Source organism: Beta vulgaris, chromosome 5 (genome assembly GCF_026745355.1).
Source record: "Beta vulgaris subsp. vulgaris cultivar EL10 chromosome 5, EL10.2, whole genome shotgun sequence".
Taxonomy (NCBI): domain Eukaryota; kingdom Viridiplantae; phylum Streptophyta; class Magnoliopsida; order Caryophyllales; family Amaranthaceae; genus Beta; species Beta vulgaris.
In genome coordinates this window covers 59011687-59036705 of record NC_079206.1, presented here as the reverse complement: position 1 = coordinate 59036705, position 25019 = coordinate 59011687, and the positions used below count along the sequence as shown (strand labels likewise).

The 25019-nt window shown below is 38.8% G+C and overlaps 1 non-coding gene across 1 annotated transcript; it reads right to left on the bottom strand.

Annotated features, from left to right (window-relative positions):
* Window positions 1-1030: 1030 nt before the first annotated feature.
* LOC125498135 (small nucleolar RNA R71) lies at window positions 1031-1137 on the bottom strand. Its single transcript, XR_007274901.1, has one exon. It is a non-coding gene; the product is annotated as a small nucleolar RNA R71 (small nucleolar RNA).
* Window positions 1138-25019: the final 23882 nt, after the last annotated feature.

Sequence of the window (25019 nt, the reverse complement as noted above, 5' to 3'; positions counted from 1 at the left end):
GGGAATAAGTAGATAGGATTACTAGAAATTATATTGTGATGATTTGCTTAATGTCTTTTTTCTTGCATGATTTCATGGGAATAGGTTTGATTGCTTGATTAGAGTAGCCATTGGTACTCGAGAGAGGTCTTTGGTATTTTTAGGGATGCATTACTCCTTTTCGACTATTGATTGCGTTATTTGGGATGAGAACTATTCATGTATTACTCCTGCTAGCGGGGATACCCAATTCTAGATTTTATCTTGTGTGCTATTGCTAGTTGTTGTAGTTTAGTGTTAGAATTAGTTAACATCCTTTTCACCATTGTTTGTCACGTGTTTAGTTAAATTGAGTCAAAATACCTAATGTTACCGTTTGTCCCTGTTCGACCTTGACTTACTCTGCTACATTGTTAGGAGGATTACTTAGGATTTATCTTTGTTAGGTGCACGACACGCCTATCAAATTTTGGCGATATTGCCGTGGACTAACAGTATTAGATTAGTTCATCTGTGATGTATTTAGCTATACTTATTTTTGTTCGATCATTGTAACTTCGTTTGTTGTTTGATCTCTTTACTTTTGCGCACTCGTAGCAAGGGTTCACAAGATCTAATTACTCTTTATCGCAAGATCGAAGATACAACAAGGATATTAGGAGGTCAAAGCAGAAAACGACAACAAGAATCAATAATGGGAGACGAGACACCACCAAAGTCTCTACTGGAAACCACCACCACCATTACCAAACCAACTACAATTGCTACACATTTCGAGCTCAAGCCACAGTTCATTCAGTTCATTTCATAGGACTCTTATACGAGAACACCCAAAGAGAGCCCTTCTGATCATTTGGCTAACTTCCTAGAGAAGTGTAATAATTTGAAACTAACAAATGTTTCTGATGATTTGATTCGATATTGTGTTTTTCCTTTTTCTCTCAACGAACCAAAAGAATGGTTGAAAGAAGAAAAAGTGAGTAAGATTGCCACGCGGTCAGATTTGAAAAAGGCCTTTCTCTACAAGTTCTTCCCTCCTATGAGAACTTCAAAGTTCAGAAATGAGATATCTGGTTTTCAACAATATGAATTGGAGTTTATCTATGAGACATGTCAGAGATACAAGGCTTTGCAAAGATAATGTCCACACCATGGTATTCTTGAGTGACTATTGATTCAGACATTTTACAATGGTCTGAAACATGATGTTCGAAGTGCTATTGATGTCGCATCTAGCGATACTTTCATGGCAAAACTTCAGAAGTTGCGAAGACATTGTTGGATGATATGGCTGCCAACAATTATTTGAATGATTGGAGTGTGTCTCGTCGGCCCCTTAAAAGGGGAGGTAAGTATGAAGTTGATGCTATTGCTACTTTATCTAACACTGTGCAGGTTTTGGCAGCTAAGGTTGGCCAACTGAATAGCGGATAAATAGCACCTGTTTGTGAGATTTGTGAAGTGCAATGTCACTCAATGAATGAGTGTCAATACAATACCATGGGAGCGATAATTGAGCAAGCTAATGCCCTCCTAAACACAAACCAAAGACCACAAAACAACCCATACTCAAACACATATAATCTAGGTTGGAAGAATCATCCAAATTTCTCTTACAATAATAACCAACATCAACCTCCACACACAAACTACTCCCACGCACCCGATTTCCAACAAAGGCCACAATTCAACTCATCATCATCATCCTCTCGATCAAACCTTGAGACTATCATGGAGAATTCACTTTCTTCTCAAGCAAATCAAGTTGAATATCAAGCAAAGCAAAATTAATTCTTCAACAAATCTCTCCAACAAATCAATGCTCATAATAAATTGATGGAGAATCAGATGACCCAACTTACCCAACAAATTAGTCATCTCTCAATTGAACCAAATCCTAAGGGGCATATCTATCCATCTCATTGAGGAGCGGTAAAGAATTGCAAGAGCCTACAAAGAAGGTAACTGAGCAAAAGAAAAGTGCAAAAGAGGTTATAGGGTCGAGTGAAGAAGACCAAGGGGAGACGATTTCGGGACATGAAGCTAAGAAGACTGAGAAGCAGGAACCCACTATCATTCCTATTGAACCATACAAGCCACTTGTTTCAATCTCTCAAAGATTGGCACAGGCCAAACTTGAAAAAATGGGAAGTTCCTTGATATGTTGAAGAAGCTGTACATCAACATCCCTTTCTTGGATGCTATATCTGAGATTCCTTCTTATGTTATGTTTTTGAAAGACATGCTCTCAACAAAAGAAAAATTCAAGAAAATGTCATTGTTTCAATAACAACTGAGTATAGTGCTATTTTCCAAAATAAGCTTCCAGAAAAGCAGGGAGCTACTCTATTCCAGTTAAGCTTGGTATATTGCTATCAAGAATGCCTTGTGTGACCTTGGGGCTAGTGTTAGTCTCATGCCTTTGTTAATCTTCAAGAAACTCAACATGGGTGATTGAAACCCACACGCATTTCTCTCCAACTAGCAAACAAAACAGTCAAGTTTTCACTTGGTATCCTTGAAGATGTCCATTTTAGAGTTGGTAAATTCTTCATTCCATGTGATTTTGTTGTCATGGAGATGTAAGAAGATGTACATGTTTCCATCATCCTTGGGAGACCCTTTTTGACCATTGCTAGAGCCATTATTGACATGAAGAAGGGTAAGACCACCTTTAAAGTAGGTGATGAGAAGATGGAGTACACACTCACAAACTCCATGAATTCTCCTTCAATGGAAGAAACTATTTATAAAGTGGATGCTCTTGATGAGGTGATAGAAGCTAAGGCCTTCGGTTTGCAACTTGATGATTTATTACAACGGTCTTGATGGGTAGTGCCGATGGGGAAGAGTGGGAGACCAAGGAATACAAGCGACTTCTAGAGGAGACACGAGCCATTGAATTTTAAAAACCTATTAAGGAGAAATTAAGCTCGGGAGAAACTAAGGAGAGTACTACGCTTCGTAAGGTAGAACTGAAACATTTTCCTTCTAATTTGAAATATGTATTCATGGGTCCCAATGACATTTACCCTATTATTGTTAATGCTGAGATTGATGACATTCAAATTGAAAAACTATTTGTTTTTTTTTTGAGGAAATATAAAAATGTCATCGGGTACACCATTGATGATATTAAGGGCATTAATCCCTCATTTTGCATAAAATCATTCTTGAGGACGAACATGCTTCTTCCATAGAATCTCAACACCGACTTAATCCAAATATGATGGAAGTAGTTAAGAAAGAGGGTTAGTCCTGTACAAGTAGTTCCAAAGAAAGGAGGCATGACCGTTGAGCAAACTCCAACTAGAACTGTGACAGGGTGGCGCATATGCATTGATTATAGGAGATTGAATAGGGTCACCCGAAAAGATTATTCCCCCCTCCATTTCATTGATCAGATGTTAAAAAGGTTGGTAAAACATTCTTTTTTCTGTTTGTTGGATGGATATTCAGGTTTTTTCCAAATCCATATTCATCCAAATGACCAGGAAAAGACTACTTTTACATGTCCTTATGGCACCTTTTCATATCGAATGATGCCATTTGAATTATGTAATGCTCTTGCCACTTTTCAGCGTTGCATGACGGCAATTTTCTTAAGTCTTATTGAAAATTTTATGGAAGTGTTTATGGAGGACTTCTCCGTCTATGAAACATCTTTTGATGTTTGCCTTGCTAATTTACAAAAGGTGTTCCATAGATGTCAAGAAGTCAATTTGATTCTCAATTGGGAAAAATGTCATTTCATGGTGCAACAAGGAGTTGTTTTGGGTCATGTTATCTCTCATTGAGGCATTGAAGTTGACAAAACTAAAATAGAGGTCATTGAGCGTTTAATTACCACCTCCTAACTCTGTTAAAGGAGTAAGGAGTTTTCTTGGTCATGCAGGATACTACCACCGTTTTATAAAGGATTTTTCTAAAATTGCTCGACCTGTAACTGAGCTTTTAGGCAAAGATGTCCCTTTTGTGTTTACGGATGCTTGTACCAAGGCTTTTCACAAGTTAAAGGAAGCTCTTATCTCTGCCCCTATAATTCAATCGCCTGACTGGAATCTCGCTTTTAAAATTATGTGGGATGCTAATGACTACACAGTGGAGGCAATCTTGGGTCAGAGGAAGGATGGCAAGCTTCGTGTCATCTACTATACAAGCAAGACTCTTAATACGACCCAAATGAACTATGCCATAACTGAGAAAGGATTATTAACAGTGGTATATGCTATGGAGAAGTTTTGCTCTTATGTGGTAGGGCCGAAGGTGATAATTCACACTGATCATGTGACACTTAAGTATTTGATGAGCAAGAAAGATGCTAAGCCTCGCTTGATTCAACGGATTTTTTTGCTACAAGAATTTTACTTAGAGATTCGGGACAAGAAGGGAGCAGAAAATGTTGTTGATGATCACCTTTCTCGACTTGTCCTTGACAGTGAAAGTGATGAGGATTTTCCAATTGATGATACCTAGCCTGATGAGCAACTCCTAGCTCTAGCCACTACGGAGATCCCATGGTATATCGATATATCCAATTATTTGGCTAGTGACATTATTCCTCACGGCTACTCATTGCAGCAAAAGAAGAAATTCTTTAAGGAGGTAAGGAGATACTTTTGGGATGATCCCTTTCTTTACAAGTCTTGTGTAGATGGGGTGATTAGAAGGTGTATCCTGGAAACGAGGTATCACATATTATTTACTCGTTGTCATGATTTACCTTGTGGAGGCCATGCTAGTACTAATAAAACTGCAGCGAAAATTCTTCAATGTGGTTTTTATTGGCCTACTTTATTCAAGGATGTGCATCATTATGTGCATTCTTGTGATCGATGTCAAAGGACGAAAAATATTTCCCGTTGAAATGAGATGCATGTCAACACCATCCTCGAAGTGGATATATATGATGTGTGGGGTATGGATTTCATGGGTCCGTTTCCTTCTTCTTATGGGAACAAGTATATTTTGGTTGATGTTGATTATGTCTCCAAATGGGTGGAGGCTTTTGCTTCTCCCACTAATGATGCTTGTGTGGTTAGTATTCAAGAAAACTATTTTCCCTCGCTTTGGCATTCCACGGGTTTTGATTAGTGATAGAGGTAAGCATTTTTCGGAGAATAAATTTGAAGCTATGCTTGAAAAGTATGACGTGCATCATAGGGTGGGACTTCATATCACCCACAAAATAGTGACCAAGTGGAGATTTTCAACCGTGAGATCAATACCATCTTAGAGAAGACGGTTGCGAGAACGCGAAAAGATTGGGCTGCTAAACTTGATGATGCATTATGTGCTTAAAGAACAGCATTGAAAACCCCTATTAATACCACCCCCTATCGCTTTGTTTATGGGAAATCATGTGTTCATCTTGTTGAGTTAGAGCATCGCGCATTTTGGGCTATTAAGAGCCTCAATTTCGATTCTCAAACGGCAGGTAAGAAGAGATCCCTTCAACTTAATGAGCTTGATGAGCATCGACTTGATGTTTATGAGAGTTCTAGATTATTCAAGGAGAAAACTAAGAGATGGCATGACAAAGGCGTTGTGCTAAGAGAGTTCAAGGAAGGAGACTTGGTTCTTCTTTTTAATTTGCATTTGAAGCTATTTCCTGGTAAATTTCGTTCGGCGATGGTCAAGTTTGTAAGGTTTTTCCTTATGGTTCGGGGAACTATGGAACCGCCAAGATGGAACTTTCAAAGGAAATGGTCACATATTGAAGCACTAGCAAGCTGGAGATCCTATTGCTAATAGAGTTGTCATCATACTCTCCATCCCTTCATCTGATTGGTAATTAAGGAGGTCGATTCTAATGACCTTAAAAACTAATGCTTATTGGGAGGCAACACGATTTTCTATCTCTTTCTTTTCTCTTTTCATTTCACTTTAGTTTGTTTTTACTTATTTTTTTTTTTAGAATTTTCATACTTTATTTACTATTCTCATAGTTTCATTTACTAATGTTTTGAAAACAAAAAAAAATTGTGGTTATTTCGTGTTGTGCTGCTACATGTCAAAAACAACACGTCGATGTCGCTCGTAAAAACTGCAGGCAGTAGCTTCTGCTTTGGGGAGAAATAGGTCAACACGGACGTGTCAAAAACGACATGTCTGTGTCACTCGCAAAAACAGCGGGTAATAGTTGTTGTTTTAGCGAGAAGCAGGCCTACACATCCGTGTCGATTTCGATATGTCTGTGTCGACCTGTTGTGCAGTACTTCTTTTAATTCCCGTCTGAAGCTATTTTCTGGTAAACTTCGTTCAGCGGTGGTCGGGTATATTCAAAGTTTATAAGGTTTTTCCTATGGTTCGGGGAACTATGGAACCGCCCAAATGGAACTTTCAAGGAAAATGGTCACAGATTGAAGCACTATCGAGCTGGAGATCCTAATTCCTGATAGAGTTGTCATTATACTCTCCATCCCTTCATCTGATTGATAATTGAGGAGGTCGAGCTAATGACCTTAAAAAACCAACGCTTATTGGGAGGCAACCCAGTTTTCTATCTCTTTCTTTTCTCTTTTCATTCAACTGTAGTTTGTTTTTACTTATTTTTAAAAAAAAATTCATACTTTATTTACTATTCTCATAGTTTCGTTTACTAAACTTTTGAAACAAAAAATATTGTGGGTTTTTCGTGTTGTGCTGCTTCATGTCAACATGAACGTGTTAAAAAAGACACGTCGATGTCGCTCACAAAAACTGCAAGCAGTAGCTTCTGCTGATAAATAGGTCAACACATACGTATCAAAAACGACACGTCCGTGTCACTCGCAAAAACAGCAAGCAGTAGATGTTTTGGCGAGAAGCAGGCCGACACATTCGTGACGACCTGTTGTGTTGTACGTATTTCTTTTAAATTCCCATCTGAAGCTATTTCCTGGTAAACTTCGTTCAGCGGTGGTCGGGTCCATTCAAAGTTTGTAAGGTTTTTCCTTATGGTTGGGGGAAATATGGAACCGCCAAGATGGAACTTTCAAGGGAAACGGTCACAAATTGAAGCACTACCGAGCTAGAAATCCTATTGCTAATAGAGTTGTCATTATACTCTCCATCCATTCATCTTCTTGATAATTGAGGAGGTCGATTTCAATGACCTTAAAGACTAACGCTTATTGGGAGGCAACCCAATTTTCTATCTCTTTCTTTTCTCTTTTCATTTCACTTTAGTTTGTGATTACTTATTTTTTCTAGAATTTTCATACTTTATTTACTATTCTCATATTTTCGTTTACTAACGTTTATATAAAAAATTGTGGTTATTTTGTGTTGTGTTGCTACATGTACGTGTAAAAAACGACACGTGGATGTCGCTCGCAAAAACTGCAGGCAGTAGCTTCTGCTTTGGGGAGAAACAGGTCAACACGGACGTGTCAAAAACGACACGTCCGTGTCACTCGCAAAAGCAGCAGGTAGTAGCTGTTGTTTTGGCGAGAAGCAGGCCTATTTTGACACGTCCGTGTCAACCTGTTGTGCGGTACTTCTTTTTAATTCCCGTCTGAAGTTATTTCCTGGTAAACTTCATTCGGCAGTGGTCAAGTCTATTCAAAGTTTGTAAGGTTTGTCCTATGGTTCCACTAGTGGAAAAAAGACCATCTGATGCGGTCATAACCGGGCTTACTGATGCGGTTTTGGTCCGCATCAGATGGGCCCGCAGCAGGTAACCAAAAAAAACCTATGCGGTTAAAAACCGCATCAGTATAGTAAGAATCTGATGCAGTTATGAATAACCGCATCAGATTGTGTCTTTTGAAAAAAAAAAGTTACGCGCGCCTAACTAAAGGAGGGAAACGAAACCAAAAAGTAATGGAAGCCAAAATGACAGAAAATCACCAAACCATTATAATCTCAAATTACTAAATCACCAAACCAAATGATAGAAAATCAACATATGAAAAGTAGAGAGTGATTTACAAAATCACCAAACCAAAAATTAACAGAAAAAGACAACTAAATTACATTATAATTACAAAAAATACAATAAAAATACAAACAAAATTCCAAAATAATTACAAAAACTTATACAACAATATGGCCAAAAAAATAGAACAAACGAAATTAAAAAATAAAAATAAAGTGAAACCTAGATCTAGAATAAAAATCTCAAAATAACAATGACAATAAAAAATCAGAAATGAAGTCAAAAACTTAAAACTAACCTAATTAGAAACGAAAATAAGAAAGTGGAACGAAAATGAAAATTATAAAAAAAAAAATAAACCCAACCCTAGATCTAGCGACGGTTCGTGAGCGACGGAGGATGATGAAATCGAAGACGGTTCGCTAGCGGTGTTTGTGGACGGTTCGTTGATGAACGTTGAGATCGAAGACGAGCATTGAGATCGACGGTGAAAACGAGAGGAGAGACGAGACGAGAGCGTTGAGGTTTTTTTTTGCGAATTAGGGTTTGGAACTGGCTTTTTTGGTACATGGTGGTTGGATGCGAAAAGGGATCCGTCTCCTCGCCGCTTCAAAAACCGCTTCTACTTGCTCGTGTTCGTCCCCTTCTTTTCGACACTACTTCATGGTGGTTGGCTGGGCCTCGATTTTTGATCAGTGGTTTGTGCTCGCCTTGATGTTGCGTGATTCATCGATGGTTGGTGGATGACGGAGGGAAGAGGAGGGGGTTTAGTAGAGAGGAGAGAGGAAAGGAGGGATTCCAGCCGTGTATGAGAGAGGAGACAGAGAAAAGGAGGGAGATTAATTAGGGTTTCAAATTTATGAGGGAAGGAAGGAGAGAGAGTTCAGATTTATTAGAGGTAAGAAGGTGCGCGTTTTGGGCTTGGTCCATTAAAAAGAGGCGTGCGTTTTTTGGGTTGTTCTTTTGGGTAAGGGAAATATAACCATTTTTCTAATGCGGTCCACAAACTGCATCAGATTTTTAAAAAATCGCAGCAATTTATTTAATCTGATGCAGTCCAGAAGAGGACCGCATCAGATTATTCTGCCAATTTTGCATCTTATTTTTTGGTTGATTTTCGGATTTGGTTTTACAGAAATCGCATCTGTAACTAAGTGACATATAAGGTTTTTTCACAAGTGTTCGGGGAACTAAGAACCGCCAAGATGGAACTTTCAAAGGTAATGGTCACAGATTGAAGCACTACCAAGCTGGAGATCCTATTGTTGGTAGAGTTGTCATCATACTCTCTATCCCTTCATCGGATTGATAATTGAGGAGGTCGAGCTAATGACCTTAAAAACTAATGCTTATTGGGAGGCAAAGTTCTCTATCTCTTTCTTTTCTCTTTTCATTTAACTTTAGTTTGTTTTTACTTATTTTTTTTAAAAAAAATTCTTACTTTATTTACTATTCTCATAGTTTCGTTCACTAACGTTTTGAAAAAAAAAAGGGAAATTCCCACTAGTAACCCTGTACTATGGAACAATTGCAATGGTAAACCGTTTTTCTTTTGAGTTTCAAAAATAATCTTATACTTAGTAATATTATACAACTGTGACATTAATGATGGTTTAATCGTTATTTCAACCATTAGTATTATTAGATTTTTCTTCACTATGATGAAATATTGAAGAACATTTTATTTGTATTAGCTAATGTTGGTTAATCTGGGTTAGGTAAACCAATAATACTAATGGTTGAAGTAACGATTAAACCATCATTAATGTCACAGTTGTATAATATTATTAAGTATAGGGTTATTTTTGAAACTCAAAAGAAACACGGTTTACCATTGCAATTGTTCCATAGTACAGGGTTACCAGTGGGAATTTCCCAAAAAAAATTGAAGCACTACCGAGCTGGAGATCCTATTGGTGGTAGAGTTGTCATCATACTCTCTATCCCTTCATATAATTGATAATTGAGGAGGTCGAGCTAATGACCTTAAAAACTAATGCTTATTGGGAGGCAAAGTTCTCTATCTCTTTCTTTTCTCTTTTCATTTAACTTTATTTTGTTTCTACTTATTTTATTTTAAAAAAATTCGTACTTTATTTACTATTCTCATAGTTTCGTTTACTAATGTTTCGGAAAAAAATTGTGGTTGTTTCGTGTTGTGCTGTTACAGGTTAACATGGACGTGTCAAAACGACACGTCGATGTCGCTCGCATAAACTGCAAGCAGTAGCTTCTGCTTTGGGATAAAGAGGTCAACACGGACGTGTCAAAAACAACACGTCTGTGTCACTCGCAAAAACAGCAGGGAGTAGATGTTGTTTTGGCGAGAAGCAGGCCTACACATCCGTGTCGATTTCGACACATTCGTGTCGACCTGTTGTGCGATACTTCAAACCCAAGGTTGCGTTTCATTTTCTCTCACTCACCTCATAATTTTGAGTACCCTCTCCATTGCTTCTTTTCTCTCTCTCTACACCTTCCTTCATCTTCTCCATACTTCCATTGTTTTCCTCTCTCTCTCCTCACTACTCTTACCAAATTTCTCCATCAACCTTTTCTTGACATTCTTTTTCTATTCTAATGACAATCTCCATTCTTTTTCTTCCATCCTTCTTCAAACCCTAGAAATGGAATTGAAGAAACTTTATGTTGAGTCAATTGGAGCCCCTTTGGTCACTCAATCACCTTCACTAGCACAAATTGGAAGCAAGGAACGTTCATTACGGAATTTACTCCCACGACATTGTTGGTAACATCTCTCTTTTCTCACTACCTAGTCAAATTGCGATTTTACCTCCGTTGTTGAGTACTAATTATTTGTGCTATTTGCAAATTACTTGGATATAGGGTTTTTTGTGCTATTTGTGATTTGCTCTTTAGTGATCTTTGTGATTTCCTATTGAGTGTTATTTGTGGCTTGATCCTAGATTGGTGGTGCTATTGTGAATTGGTTGTTTTTTTTATTGTGGTTTGTTTTAACCCTTTGCTTGCAAATTGCTTGTTCAACCATGGGTCCTAAACCTAGGAGAAACGAACCCCAAAACACTTCCACCACAAATCAACGCAATCGCTCCCCACCACCTCCTCCACCACCCTTGGCTCCCTCAATTGTTGAGACTTATGGTATAACCTTTACCAACCCGAATCATATGTAAAACTACATGTGCATCTCATGTCACCGCCTTAGGCCTACCCGTTTCTTTGACTCGATCGCGGTAGCAGCCTTAGGTATTGAGAAGGATGTCCGACAATTATTTCACTCCATGGGTTGGGATAATTGGCTAAATCTTCATTCCCCGACCTATGAGTTCTTTTCTACATTGCATGTGCATAGGAGCATAGATAAGTCCCTTCGGAAGCTTTCCATCCAAATGATGGGCAATCACTATATCCTTTTTATTAAGCAAGTCTTAGAGGCTTTTGGTTTTCCTAGAGGCGGTCAAATCGGCCCCCATCACTCCTATTCTCGCTAGTTTAATTCAGGATACTTTTGGCGCCTCCTTATATCCCAGTTCACTTATAACCCTCAGTCTTCTAAGGCCACCGGGATGATCAACCTGGGCTTTCGTTATGTTCATCGAATACTTGCTAGTACATTGTTTGCTGGGGGGGAAAGTTTCGGGGTTGTTTCTTGAGGGACTAGATTTCTTATGGCATATGGCTCAGGGGGGATTGTCGTCTTGTTCCCTCTATGTGGCTCCTGGACCATTTGGATGATGTTAGAAATGGTATGGGGAGATTACCATAGGGGGTCTGATTTCTATCCTTGCAATATATCTTGGCTATGATCTTTCTAACTAGACAGTTGTACCCAGAGAGACGTGTCTTAATTTATGCTCTCTCCGCGCTATGCACTGGATAGCCGAGTAGGATAACAACTTTGGGTATGTTTGGTTGGTCAGTCAGTGACCCTATGCATATCTTCCTAACCCAGAGGCGACTGTGATCTACCTCCCGGAGAACTGGATCTTTCAGCCCGACTTTGAGTGGCAACCGGTTGTTGATCCTCATAGAGATCCCATGGATGAGGATCCGGGTGCCGCCACCCCCAGTGCTGCTTATGTTCCATTCTCATCCTCTTCTTATGTGGAGCAACATCTAGCCTCTCTGTAGAGTGGTTTTAGTGATCTATGCTTATAAGTCCAGTCTCACAGGTATAATGTCCAAAATTTCGCTCTGTCTAACATTGCTATTGATGCCCATCTTCAGTCTCCACAGGGTAGCTATGATACGATGGTATTTGAGTTCTAGGGTTTTCGTTCTGATTTCCAAAGCTGGAATCGCCATGCTGGATGGTCCCCGGTAGTTCTGGTACCTTTCCTCCTCCTCCACCTTCGTTTTGTTTCTCCCCTCTCCTTGTCACATTGAGGACATATTGACATGCTAGCTTGGGGAAGGTGCTCTACTCTTCATCTCTTGTACATTATAGGTTTTTTAAAATCTTTGGCATGCTAATTTTTGCATTTTAGGTTGCATTTAGGATTGCTTTCTGCTGATAGTACACAATAAGCTTGGCTCTATGTGAAGTCTAAGCATGATTTGAATAGCTTTAAACTATTTTTGATCTCCCCTTGCTTGTTATGATTTGATTGGTTTGTGGTAAGACGGTTTGATCCTTCCAAGGGACTTGACTATACTTGGTAGCCAAAAATCTACCTAGTGAGGTTATTTAAGCCTAATGGACTAACATCTTTTTAGTCCCTCTTTTCATGTGTGATGCTCTTCCTTGGCTATTATTCTCTAGAAATTGCATTGATATTCCTCAAGACCGCATTGACTTGTTTATGTATTGAATATGATTGAGGCAATTGTTGTTTTCTAAGCTACATATCCAAATGCCACCTACATTGAATACTCCCTTTTTATCACCCCTTTGAGCCTAGCCTGTTTCTTTTCATTAATATCATCTTTAACCCTTTACCTTGTCCTACCTAGAGGATTGTGAAGCTATATTGATGAAGGTAAGTGTGAAATTGGAGATATTTTGTGGTGTTTGAGGTGATATAATGCTTGTTTGGAACACATGATCTGGAGTTCACCTTCTCATAGTTACTTTCTTTGAAACTCTTATTGATTTCCTCTTGTAGATGTTTGTTAAATCCTTTATTGAAATAAACAAGAAAAAAACAAGAAACAAAGAAAACAAAAGAAAGATTGTGATTTATGTCTTTAGTGGGCTATAAAAAGAAATTTGAGTTTATAGTTAAGGAGTTGTGAATTAGCTAATGAGAAAAAGAAAATGAAGTGAAATAAATTAAAATGTGTGTGTTTGGGGTCTAGTAATGGTTGTCAAAGGTGTTTGAAAAAAAAAGTTTCACTTTCCCCTTTTGAGCACCACTTTTCTAGAACTTCCCACACCCATACCTTAAGCCTTCATTACAACCCTGATAAAGCCCTTATGATTCTTTGCATATAACGTAGTCCCGTAACGGTGGAAATTGAGAAGATGTGCAAGTTCATAGTAGGATATAGTCAATGAAATGGAGCTTTAAGCGATTATTTGACCCTTTCATACACATGAGTGTTGTGTGCACGACTAGAGTGAGGGTTATTATGTATGGTCAAAGCAAACTTGGGGGAGCAAAGTGGTAAGATTATTGGTTGTCAAGTTTTGTGTTTATTCACTTGTTGTGTGCGTGCTTGAAGAGTTTTGTCTTACTTTTCCCTATGTTTCATGTTGGAATAATGCTTGAGGGCAAGCATTTACATAGCTTGAGGGAGTTTGATAAGTCAATAATGCTTCATATTTTAGGTGCATTTTCAAGTCTTTTTTAGCTTAGTTGAGCATTTAGGACTAACTCTTGCATAATTAATTTGGCCCCTTTTAATTCCATGTTACTTCACGAGGTATTCTGTGGTGTTTGAGTTAATTTTCAAGCCTGATATATTATGGCGAGTTGGGGATGGTGTGGACATGAAGATGGGTTGAAGCAGGTCAACACGGGTGTGTCGCATTTGACACGTCAGTGTCATTTCGCTGGAGCTGCTGGAAGTCTAATTTCAAGGTGTCACGTTCATGTCACGCTACACTTTACAAAACAGTTTGCTACTGATCTCAGTAATCCAGAGCAACACGTCCACGTCAAATCTAACATGTTTGTGTTGCTCCACTTTTCCGGAAACAGAAACGTTTGATCTTGCGACTGTTTTTGTATTATCGAGTCGACATGTCCATTTCGACCGGCTTTTCCGTCGGTATTTTCATTAAGTTTATTTTATTATTTTAGGAAACTATACATACTTTCTTAGTAATATTATTTCGGCACTTAAGTTTTATTATTCCTTTTTTAGAGATCTTTTGAGAGAAAAACTTCATTGTTAACTTTGAAGATCTACACTTTGACTACTTCGGATTGATTCATTCAAGTCAAGATTAAGTTTTTCTAATTTTTCTCTCTTCCTTGATTGTTATGTCTTTTAAATTATTACTCAATTGCTTCGTTATTTCAATTATGAGTGAGTAGTTCCATAATCTAGGTTAAGTTGAACGATATCAATGTTTAATGCATGAATCACTAGTACAGAATAGACGATTTGCGTCGGATGCGAGGCGCCTATTTGTGTCAAACATGGGTCCGACGTCACAGGCCTCGACGCAGATCAGGATACAGGATCTGCGTCGAACAACCATGCGACGCAGTTAATCGACTATCTGCGTCGGACCCAACCAACCATGCGACGCAGATGACTCCTCGCGTGCCCCGTAAGGGCAAAACACTCATCTGCATCACACTTTACTCTTCATGCGACACAGATGGCCAAGCCAGCGGCCCAACCTCAATCATCTGCTTCGCATGAAGAGTAAGTGCGACGCACATGGCCAAGCCAGCAGCCCAACCTCACTCATCTGTGTCTCATGCGGAGCTATGTGTGACGCAGATGAGGCTTATCAACCCATGAATTTCACTCTTTTGTTTTATCAAATCTCAAAAAGAAAAAAAAATCAAGTAACTACAAGAAAATCGAGCAAGAAATTCGAGAAAGCAACTTAATTTCATTAAAAGAATGTAATTTACACATTAGAATTTCACCATATCTAAAAAAAATAAATTAAAAGTAACCTACAACAATAGAAACTTCCTAAAAAATAAAAAAACTAAACCTAAATTATGGAACCTTTGAAAATCTCATTCTTTAACTTTGCACTGCTGTAGACTTCTTGAAAATCTAATACAAATAGCGAGTAAACCCATAAGTTAACTAAACAGCACTAGAATTAAAATTCTACCAAAATCAAAATCAACAAAAAGAGGAAAGGGAAATAGAATCAAAGTTGAAGATATCACTGAAATTCGTTGGAGAAGGAGATTCGTTGGCTGTACTAAGGGATTATTTTGAAGGAGATTCGTTGTTTGCTGTACTAAGGCACGAAGAAGCCGATAAGTGATTGTACTCAAGATCTTCAATTCGTTAAAGAAGGAGATTCGTTCGTTGTGCTAAGGGATTCGTTGAAGGAGATTCCTTGTTCGTTGTATTAAGGCACGAAGAAGCCGTAAAGCGATTGTACTCAAGATCTTCAGTTCGTTGAAGAAGGAGTTTCAGATGATAGGAGGGACTAAGGGAGATGGAGCGGCGCGACGGTTAAGAGTGGAAGAAGGAGAGAGCGGGGGGAGAGAGAGATGGAGGGTGTAAGGTTAGGGTTTGAGGGTTTGAAAAGTAGAGAGAGACATAAGGTTGGGTTTGAGATTTGAAAGAAGGAACGATGTGCATTAGATGGGCTTTACATTCGACGCACATTGTTAGTTCCTCTTATAAATGGGCATGTTTTGTGTCGAATGCACAATAGGTACGATGCACATGACTTATAATTTGCGTCGGACCTCCTTAGTATCCGACGCAAATGACGTTTCTGTGTCGGTGTTCCAGTTTTGCGACGCAATTCAAGAGACGCAAAACGTCTATAATGTACTAGTGATAATTCTCCCCAAATCCCAATCTAATGTGACTAATTCTCCTCGCTTGATTGAATTGTATTTATTTTCATTATCATACTAGGGATAGGTGATATTAAATTGAGTTCTTATGTCTTGTTTTCAATGGGAATTGTATCTAGATGGATTGGTTGATTCACTCAAGGGTATGAATATCTCTATGGAAATAAGTAGATAATTACTAGGAAATTATTGTGATGCTTTGCTTAATGTCTCTTTTCTTGCATGATTCCATGGGAATGGGTTTGATTGCTTGATTAGAGTAACCATTGGTACCTGGAAAAGATTTTTGGTATTTTTAGGGTGCATTACTCCTTTTAGACTATTGATTGCGTTTGGGATGAGAACTATTCATGTAATACTCGTGCTAGTGGGGATACTTGATTCTAGATTTTATCTCGTGTGATATTGCTAGTGATTATAGCTTAGTGTTAGAATTAGTTAACATCTTTTTCACCATTGTTTGTCACATGTTTATAGAGGTGATCATTTTGGCCCGACCCGGTTGGATTTTTTTTGGGCTTTGGGCAAGCCAAAAACGAATTTTTATTCTATTTTTTGTCCCGACCCGTTTTGGCCCGCAAAAGCCCGCTAATTTAGGCCCGAAATAGCGGGATTTGGACACAAAAATTCGGCCCGAATTTAGGCCCGACCCGACCAATGGGCAAAACTTTTTTGCCGCGGCCCGGCCCATGATCACCTCTACATGTTTGGTTAAATTGAGTTAAGATACCTAGTGTTAGGCACCGTTTGTCTCTGTTGATTCGACCTTGACTTACCTTGAAGATTAATTAAGATTTATCTTTGTTAAGTGTGTGACACGCCTATCAAAGTACAAAAAGCCTTACATGATATGGATCCCATGGTATGAAGTTTAACTTTAATGATCAATAAAATCTTCAAAAGTTTCAACCAACCATGAAAAATTATTTACAAACAAAAGACTAAAGTTTGGCTAAAAGGGATTACTTAGAAATGAAAGGGAGACCAATTCATACCTGAACCAGCACTTGATCACTAAAATAGGTAAATTTGCCAAGTTGGTACGTCAATGCGACCCAGTCTCCAAAAGCCCTAAAATTAATAATGACACAACATATAAGCTATAATTGCATCAAATGCTATGTTGAAACACGGGAGAAAGATAAGCCCAATCTCCTAATAATGATTTAAGTTATATATCAGTTAGCCATCAATGTAAGAAAAGTTACATAGTACACGTCTATGAAACCATCAACAAAAACAACTTCAGATGTTCATTGACAAATAGTATGAGATAATGAGATCTACACAAAATATTAAGGTACCCCAGATTTTTACACTTTACAATCTTATTAACCCTTTAATATAACAATGTACTCTCTAAAATATTAGTTGCTCCATTTTTTGAGTACAAAAAGACAAGGAAAACTGTAGTTAATAATAAGCACTTTTTTGAGAAATTCGGTAGTTAATTTCTTCTTTATCACCCAGTACTCAAGACTCGGCAATATTCACACTCTTATAAATCCATATCTCCTCGTTTGGTTTTGGTAGTATGTTAACCATTACATTTACTTGACGGTAACCCAAAGTCCCAAACCGCCCCCCCCCCCCAAAAAAAATTTTATTCTCCAAATAAGAGTAACAAAATCCTTTTCATTCATTTTACAAGTGATTCCTTTCTATTGTTGAACCAAACACCTAATAAAATAAACAACTATCGTTATCATTTCTGCCTTTCACTTAATTCCATTCCCTTTTCCATTCCTCTATTTGAACCAAACGCTCATAAAAAGTATCATACCTCCAGGCTCCAAGAACCCTACCAACAACAAACATAGCAAATTTTTTTTGCAAATACAAAAGTAGCTAATTAAACACTCTAAAGAGAAACGTATAAGCACAGTAGTACAAAATATTACAAATTCTATTTCTAAAAAAAATACTAGTATTACTTATCTCTATTATATAAGAGAAGGGGGAGGAAGATGATGTCCTCCTTTGAAAATACTAAATTATCCTTAATGATTTAATTAATGGAATTAAAAAATTACAAAAGAAAATCATTTGAAAATCAGTTCTCATTTCAATTTGTCATTCTAAACAAGTTTAAAATGGTATATGCATCAAATACTTCAATCAAAAAATTAAATGGACAAAACATCTATACCTTTTTTATAAGAAAAGATGATATACATGACGTGCACATGAAAAAAAGTGGATAAGGAACCCCTCAACCCGAACCTAACCCATTTCATAAAGATGTTGAAAAACTCGATCTAATCAGACATATTTAATAAACAAGTAACTCGTACAACCCGTCCAACCCATTTAAACATAGTTATTATTGTATTAGAAAATAAATATTTTCTTAGAAAATTAAATGAGCAAGTTCACTATTGAAATTATGTTTATAGTTTTTTTGGATAATCATGACCTATTTTAGCGTGGAATTTTCTCTTTTTTATTGCCAAATTTTAAACTTACCAATATACCTTTTCAAGAATTTGTATATGTATAAGTTAACAAGCTCAAAGCATATCATTTTTGGAAATACTACATGGTGGCCTCTTACTTTGGGTTTTTCTAGTTGGTGGCAGGTCAAAAAAAATTTATATCAAGTGACTTCCTAATTTGGCTAATTGTACCTAATGGCCTTAATTCACTCAAAAACTAACTCATTATCTAAAGTAAATTTACTAATCTACCCGGCCCCTCTACTAATCCCCCCATTTTCTCTTAAAACTCCAGCCTTACAAGATCAAGTGTTTTGTTTTTAATTCTGAGTGCAAAAGAGGGAAGACAACAAAAAGATAGAACTAGCAAAAGTTGTTGTGGCTCAAATTCTTACACGAGTAACAAAGCTTCAAACAAATAACATGTATCGTTTTGATAATCCCACAAATTCTTTAATGAACCAAAAAAATAAACTAAAATAAATTTTTTTCAAGCTTTCTTCGCTGTTAAAGATTCATCAATGAAGGCTTTAGAGCAACTAATTAATCCTTTGTCTTTGACTACTTCCATCTCTAACCCCCTTTCCTTTCAATTCTCCCACAATCCAGGTTTAATTTTTTTATCTCTCTCTGAAATTCATAAGATTTCAAGCCCTTTTTGTTTTAATTTTTGTCAAATTTTTACACGGTTTTGAGGTCAGAAAATTCAGTCTATTATGTCTCAGCAAAGAAAATGGGTCTGACCCTTCTCATAAGGTGCTGCATTTCTCATAAATCTTTAATTACAAGTTAATAATTTTATTTAGACAACACTTTGTAAGAATTTTGGTTATATTTACAGAGAAAGTACTTATTCTTTTTTTTACTGTTTATTCATAGGACAATCGCATGGTTGTATCAATAACAGGGGATACTAAGGAGTGTCTGATGCCTAATTTTATTTGCATCAAATCATTGATGATGATAATCCGACGGCAAGAATTGATCTTAATGATGTTGTGAACTGTGAAGGAGGGAGATGAAGCCTTGCTACTGAGTTTATTGCTTATACTTGTGAAGTTGTGATGAATAGCCTTGTATGCACGCGATGCGTGCGAAAATATGTAGAAAAATCAAATAATTACTAATTGCATCTAATAAATTAAGAATTTTTAAATTTTTAATCAGTAAATCAATTAGATATTCCTAAAAAATTTCGAAAATTTAGTTGAGAGCGAGGCAAGTAATTGATTGTGTTGTAGGATTTTTTTTGTGTTGTGCCTTTTATTTATTTAATTTAACTTATTATGAATTACATTTTTTTTCTATCTTTCTTTTTGTTTCCAAATTTTAACCTTTTCCAACTTATGGCAGACTGAAGAAAAATAATATATAAATCCTTATAGAATAAGTAAAAAATAAAAAAAAAGACAACTTAGTTTGGAATTGGAGTATAAGTCTGTAACTAATTTTTTTGGGGTGCTAGTGGAGGCCAAGTCCCACCATCACTTGAAATTGGGACACAAACACAACACCATGAAATGGATTCAGCCATCAAGCAAAATAGGGAGTAAGCAACAGCTAAAAGCTCACTTGAACTGATCCCACGCAAGAATAGATTATGAAGGTGTTGTATACAATTTCTCCAAAAGTACAACCTTTCTTTTGTCAACTAATGTTGTATACACTCTCATGCATCTTCCTCTCTCGCTCCTCCCTTCCATTCTTTCCTCCACCAACCACCTTCCCGTCGCCTATGTGTCTACTCTTTCAATTAAAATCAATGAGAGAATTGAAGGAAGCAGGAAGGAAAAATTGCAGAAAAAAAAGAAATTTTGGATTGCAAATGAGGAGGTGAGTATGAAAGATCATCATTTTCTTATTTGCATGCGAGTAAACCACAAATCTTTTCTGACAGTGTCGATTTTGATGGCGACGAAGAGCTTGAAAAGGAGGATCCCTTGAACGATTCCGAGAAAACCCTTGAAACAGGAGATGGAGATCCTATGGCGAAGAGAATGATCCTGATTGAGAAGCAAAATCGACGCTTGATGAAACTTATGTCCCAACTCCCAGGAGCACCAACACCCGGCATTGTTGAGCATCGTGATGGCTATGCACCCCCAAAAAAGCTCAACCTGCATGTCCTCGTCGCCACGTATGATGGTTCAATCGATCCCGGTGAGCATATCGCCGAATATAAGCAGCAAATATGGCAAGCGTCCATCCCCTGGCATCTCGTGGAAGCCTGCATGTGCAAATCTTTCGGAGCCACGTTGACCGACCTCGCTCTCAAATGGCTCGGATCCCTCAAGCCACGAAGCATCAACAACTTCTCCACCTTGGTCAACAAGTTCTACAATAAATTCGAAGGCAGCCGCAGCTTGGACAAGCAGACCAGTGATTTATATGGCGTCGTGCAAGGACCAAGAGAATCCGTCCACAATTATCATAATCGCTTTAACAAAGAAATGATTAGCATTGAAGACCTTGACACTAAAACCGCTATTGAATGTTTCAGGTTAGGATTGATTATCCGATCAAAGTTGTACAATCGCTTGACAAAGTATATGTGCCAGACATTCGAAGAAGTTAAAGCCCGAGCACTGGCGCAAATGCGTATGGAAGAAGACGACGATATCCTCAACACCGTTTCTACTCGTAACGCACTAGAGAGTTCTGGCGATCGCAAATCTTACACCCCAAAGAAGTGCAATTGGTGAAGCCATCCTTACAACCAGTCTGGTCAAGTACTGATGTTGTTGACAATGTAGGAACTGACGCAAAGACAGAGCAACCATCCTATCCCGACCTTGAATCTTATGGATTCTCTGTCGATATCGGAAGCATAGTAAATGCATTGACCAAGATCGAAGCGCTTGTTCGTTGGCCGCGAAAGAGTTATCGCCCGGACGCATAAAACGATCAATCAAAATGGTGTTAATACCATCACGACCATGGTCATAAGACGGAAGAATGTATTGCGCTGCGCCGTGAAGTTGCATTCACGCTCGACAAACGCTATCTGCAAGATCTGCTAAGCGACAAAGGAAAAGCTTCCTTTGAAAGGAATCCAGCAAAATCTATTCCACCTACATCTTCGACACATGTCAAGGTAATCAACGTGATCTAAGGTGGATCTGATGTATGTGGACTAACGTATTTTGTAGCCAAAAGGCTAGCCAGAGAGGGACCCCCTCGTCCATCGTTCCTAAATATTGCAGGTGTGAAGCGGAGTGCAAACTAGAAGCGATGGCAATCACCTTTGACGATGTATACGACGCGGAACATCACAAAGGCTTGGTTATCTCTTTACCCGTCAGCAATTGCCTGTTGCAACGCGTGCTAGTTGATGGAGGAAGCTCATCCAACATAATCATTAAGAGCGCCCTCGAAGCTATGGGTTTATGTGAGAAAGATATAACTAAAAAGTTTACTGTCTTAGTTGGTTTCAGCGAAAAGGCCCAGCACACTGTCGGAGAAATCACGCTGCCAACCCTGGCCAAAGGTGTCAACTTGCCAACCAGGTTCAATGTCATAGACTGCCCGTCCGCCTATAATATCATTCTCGGGACGCCATGGATTCACAAAATAAAGGTCTTCCTATCAACATATCATCAGACGCTAAAGTTCCCCACTAATAGGGTGTCCACGAGATAAAAGGTGAACAGAGATCCACTAGAGGTGATCATGGGCCGGGCCGGGTTCGGGCCGGGATGCGGCCAAAAAAATTTGCCCAATGGTCGGGCCGGGCCTAAATTGCGGGCCGATTTTTTGTGTCCAAAGCCCGCTATTTCGGGCCTAAATTAGCGGGCTTTTGCGGGTCAAAACGGGTCGGGACAAATTATAGACTAAAAAGTCGTTTTTAGCTTGCCCAAAGCCCGCCAAAGCAAAAAAAAAAAAAACGACCGGGCCCGGCCCGACCCGCGGGCCAAAAAATTCAGCCCAAAACCCGGCCCAAAAACGGGTCGGGCCGGGCCAAAATGATCACCTCCAAGATCCACACGAGAATACTATAGCTCATCACTCAAACTGCCAAAAGCGTCAATATGGAGATTAACGGATGGATCCACGCCCGATGCACCCGACGAACAAGATGTAGACGAAGTGGTGCTTGATCTGATCTTTCCAGATCATGTCGTTCGAATTGGAATGACACTGTCGCATGAAATGCGCAACCAGGTAATTAATTTTTTTGAAAGCTAACAAATACTGCTTTGCTTGGTCCCACAAAGACATGACATGTATCAGTCCCGACGTCATCACGCATAAGCTCAATTTCGACCCAGAGCACAAGCCTGTCAAGCAGAAGCGACGAAGGTTTGCACCAGAGCGCAATCAAATCATCAACGACGAAGTGCAGAAACTGATCGACGCGGGTAAGGTGCGTGAGGTAAAGTATCCGGATTGGCTAGCTAACGTCGTGGTCGTAAGCAAGACGAATGGTAAATGGAGGGTCTGCATCGATTTCACGGACCTCGACAAGGCTTGTCCAAGGATCCATTTCCCCTTCCACATATAGACGATATGGTCGATGCCACGACAAGGCATGAGCTCCCCACGTTTATGGATGCATATTCTGGCTACAACCAAATCCTGATGCACCCTAACGATCAAGAAAAAACGGCATTTGTCACTGATAAAGGTATTTATTATTACAAAGTTATGCCATTTGGACTAAAAAATGGAGGTGCGACGTACCAGCGTTTGGTCAATCAAATGTTCAAGGACTAGTTAGGCGATACTATAGAAGTGTACATTGACGACATGCTTGTGAAGTCAAAGCAGGCGAAGGATCATGTTCAACACCTTTCAGAAGCCTTCGACGTCCTTCGCAAATATGGTATGAAACTAAACCCTATTAAATGCACATTTGGAGTTGTTGTAGGAAAATTTTTGGGTTGTCATGACGCATCGGGTAATTGAAGCCAATGCTGATCAAACTAAAGCTCTAATCAACATTCAATCTCCAAGAAATGTTAAGAAAGTGCAAAAGCTAACTGGACGCTCGTTGCCCTGAATCGCTTCATATCTAGGTCATTTGTTCTACGATGTGTAGCGCAAGAACAAAGGTTTCGTCTGGACTCAAAAGCCTGAAGACGCATTGCAAGCGGTCAAGCAATACCTCGCTCCCCCTCTGTTGTTGTCAAAACTCTGCGACAATGAGACTCTGCAGCTCTACTTGGCAGTCAGCAACACATCTGTCAGCGTCGTCCTGACGCAAGAAGTAGAAAGTCAGAAGCTTCCAATTTATTACGTCGATATGTCTCTGTTAGACTCATATACCAGGTATTCGTCCTTAGATCAACTCATTTTAGCCTTAGTCACTGTTATTAAAAAACTAAGACATTATTTTGAAACTCACACTATTGTCGTTATGACTCATTATCTGATAAAGTCTGTTTTGCGACGACCCGATTTAACAGGTCACATGAGCAAGTGGGCGATAGAACTCTGTGGCTATGACATCCAGTCTCTTCCTAGGACAACAATCAAGTCGCAAGCGTTAGCCGATTTTGTGGCTGACTATAGCCCAGAGCTAGAGAAACTAGCAGAAGATGAAGTCGCCCAAATTAATCATGTTAACCATGATGCTTGGACCTTATTTGTTGACGGTCAGTCCTAACTTTCGTGGTGCAGGTCTAAGTATTATGTTAAAGTCGCCACGAGGGGACAAGATAGTACGAGCCATATGATGCGAGTTTAAAGCGACAAATAATGAGGCTAAATACGAAGCATTAATAGCAGGGATGACCTTATCAAGCGACTTGGGGGCAAAAGCATTGAAAGTTTACAGCGATTCATTATTGATAGTCATCAAATCAAGGGCGAATTTGCAGGAAAGGACTCCAAGATGACGTTGTACCTAGAAATAGCTCAAGAAAAGAGTAACCATTCGATATTTTGCAGATCCTAAGGGACCAAAATACTCAAGCAGACACGCTAGCTAATCTCGGATCTTCCCTAAGAGATGTATCCTTCACTTCTGTTCCCATCGTCCACTTAGCAACTCCAACAATAACCAAAGACGCTAATAATTATGTCGCTACAACGCAAAAGTGCGTCCAACTTGACGAAGAGGATAACCTTGCTGCTTGCGACAACGACCTAAACCCTGCTGGCGATGACGCAATGACTGACAATCTTATCGATGAGTGGGTAAGTATTAGTCGGACAAAACCATTTTACAGTTACCTTACAAACGACATATTCAGATAAAGCATAAACGCGCAGAATTCGTTTCTAGGTGTCAAGATACGTCATCATTCAAGGGGTGTTGTTGAAGAAGTTAGTCGCAGGTACTTACTTGTGTTGCTTAGAAAAGAGTCGGTGGGACAAAGTCTTGGAAGATCTTCATGAAGGGACATGCGAAAACCATTCAGGAGGACGCAATGTTTCCAGTAGAGCGTTACGTATGGCTTATTACTGGCCAACAATGAAGTAGGACGTTATCAGGTATGTTACCAAATGCAACAGTTGTCAACGACACGCATGTATGACGCATAAACCTTGTGATGTTTTGCATCCTTCTTTAACTCCATGGACTTTCATGAAGTGGGCAATGGATATAGTTGGTAAATTATCTCCAGTCCCATGAAGGTCTTTATGTTAGCAATAACCGACTATTTTTCTAAGTGAATAGAAGCATACTCCTTTCAGCAAGTACGGGATAAGGAAGTTATTTCATTTATATATACTGACATTATTTGGAGGTTTGGTATGCCATCTAAAATAATATGCAACAATGGGTCGCAGTTTATTAGCGACAAGACGAAACACTTCTATGACGAATGGAACATTACATTATTGATGTCAATGCCTAGATATCTA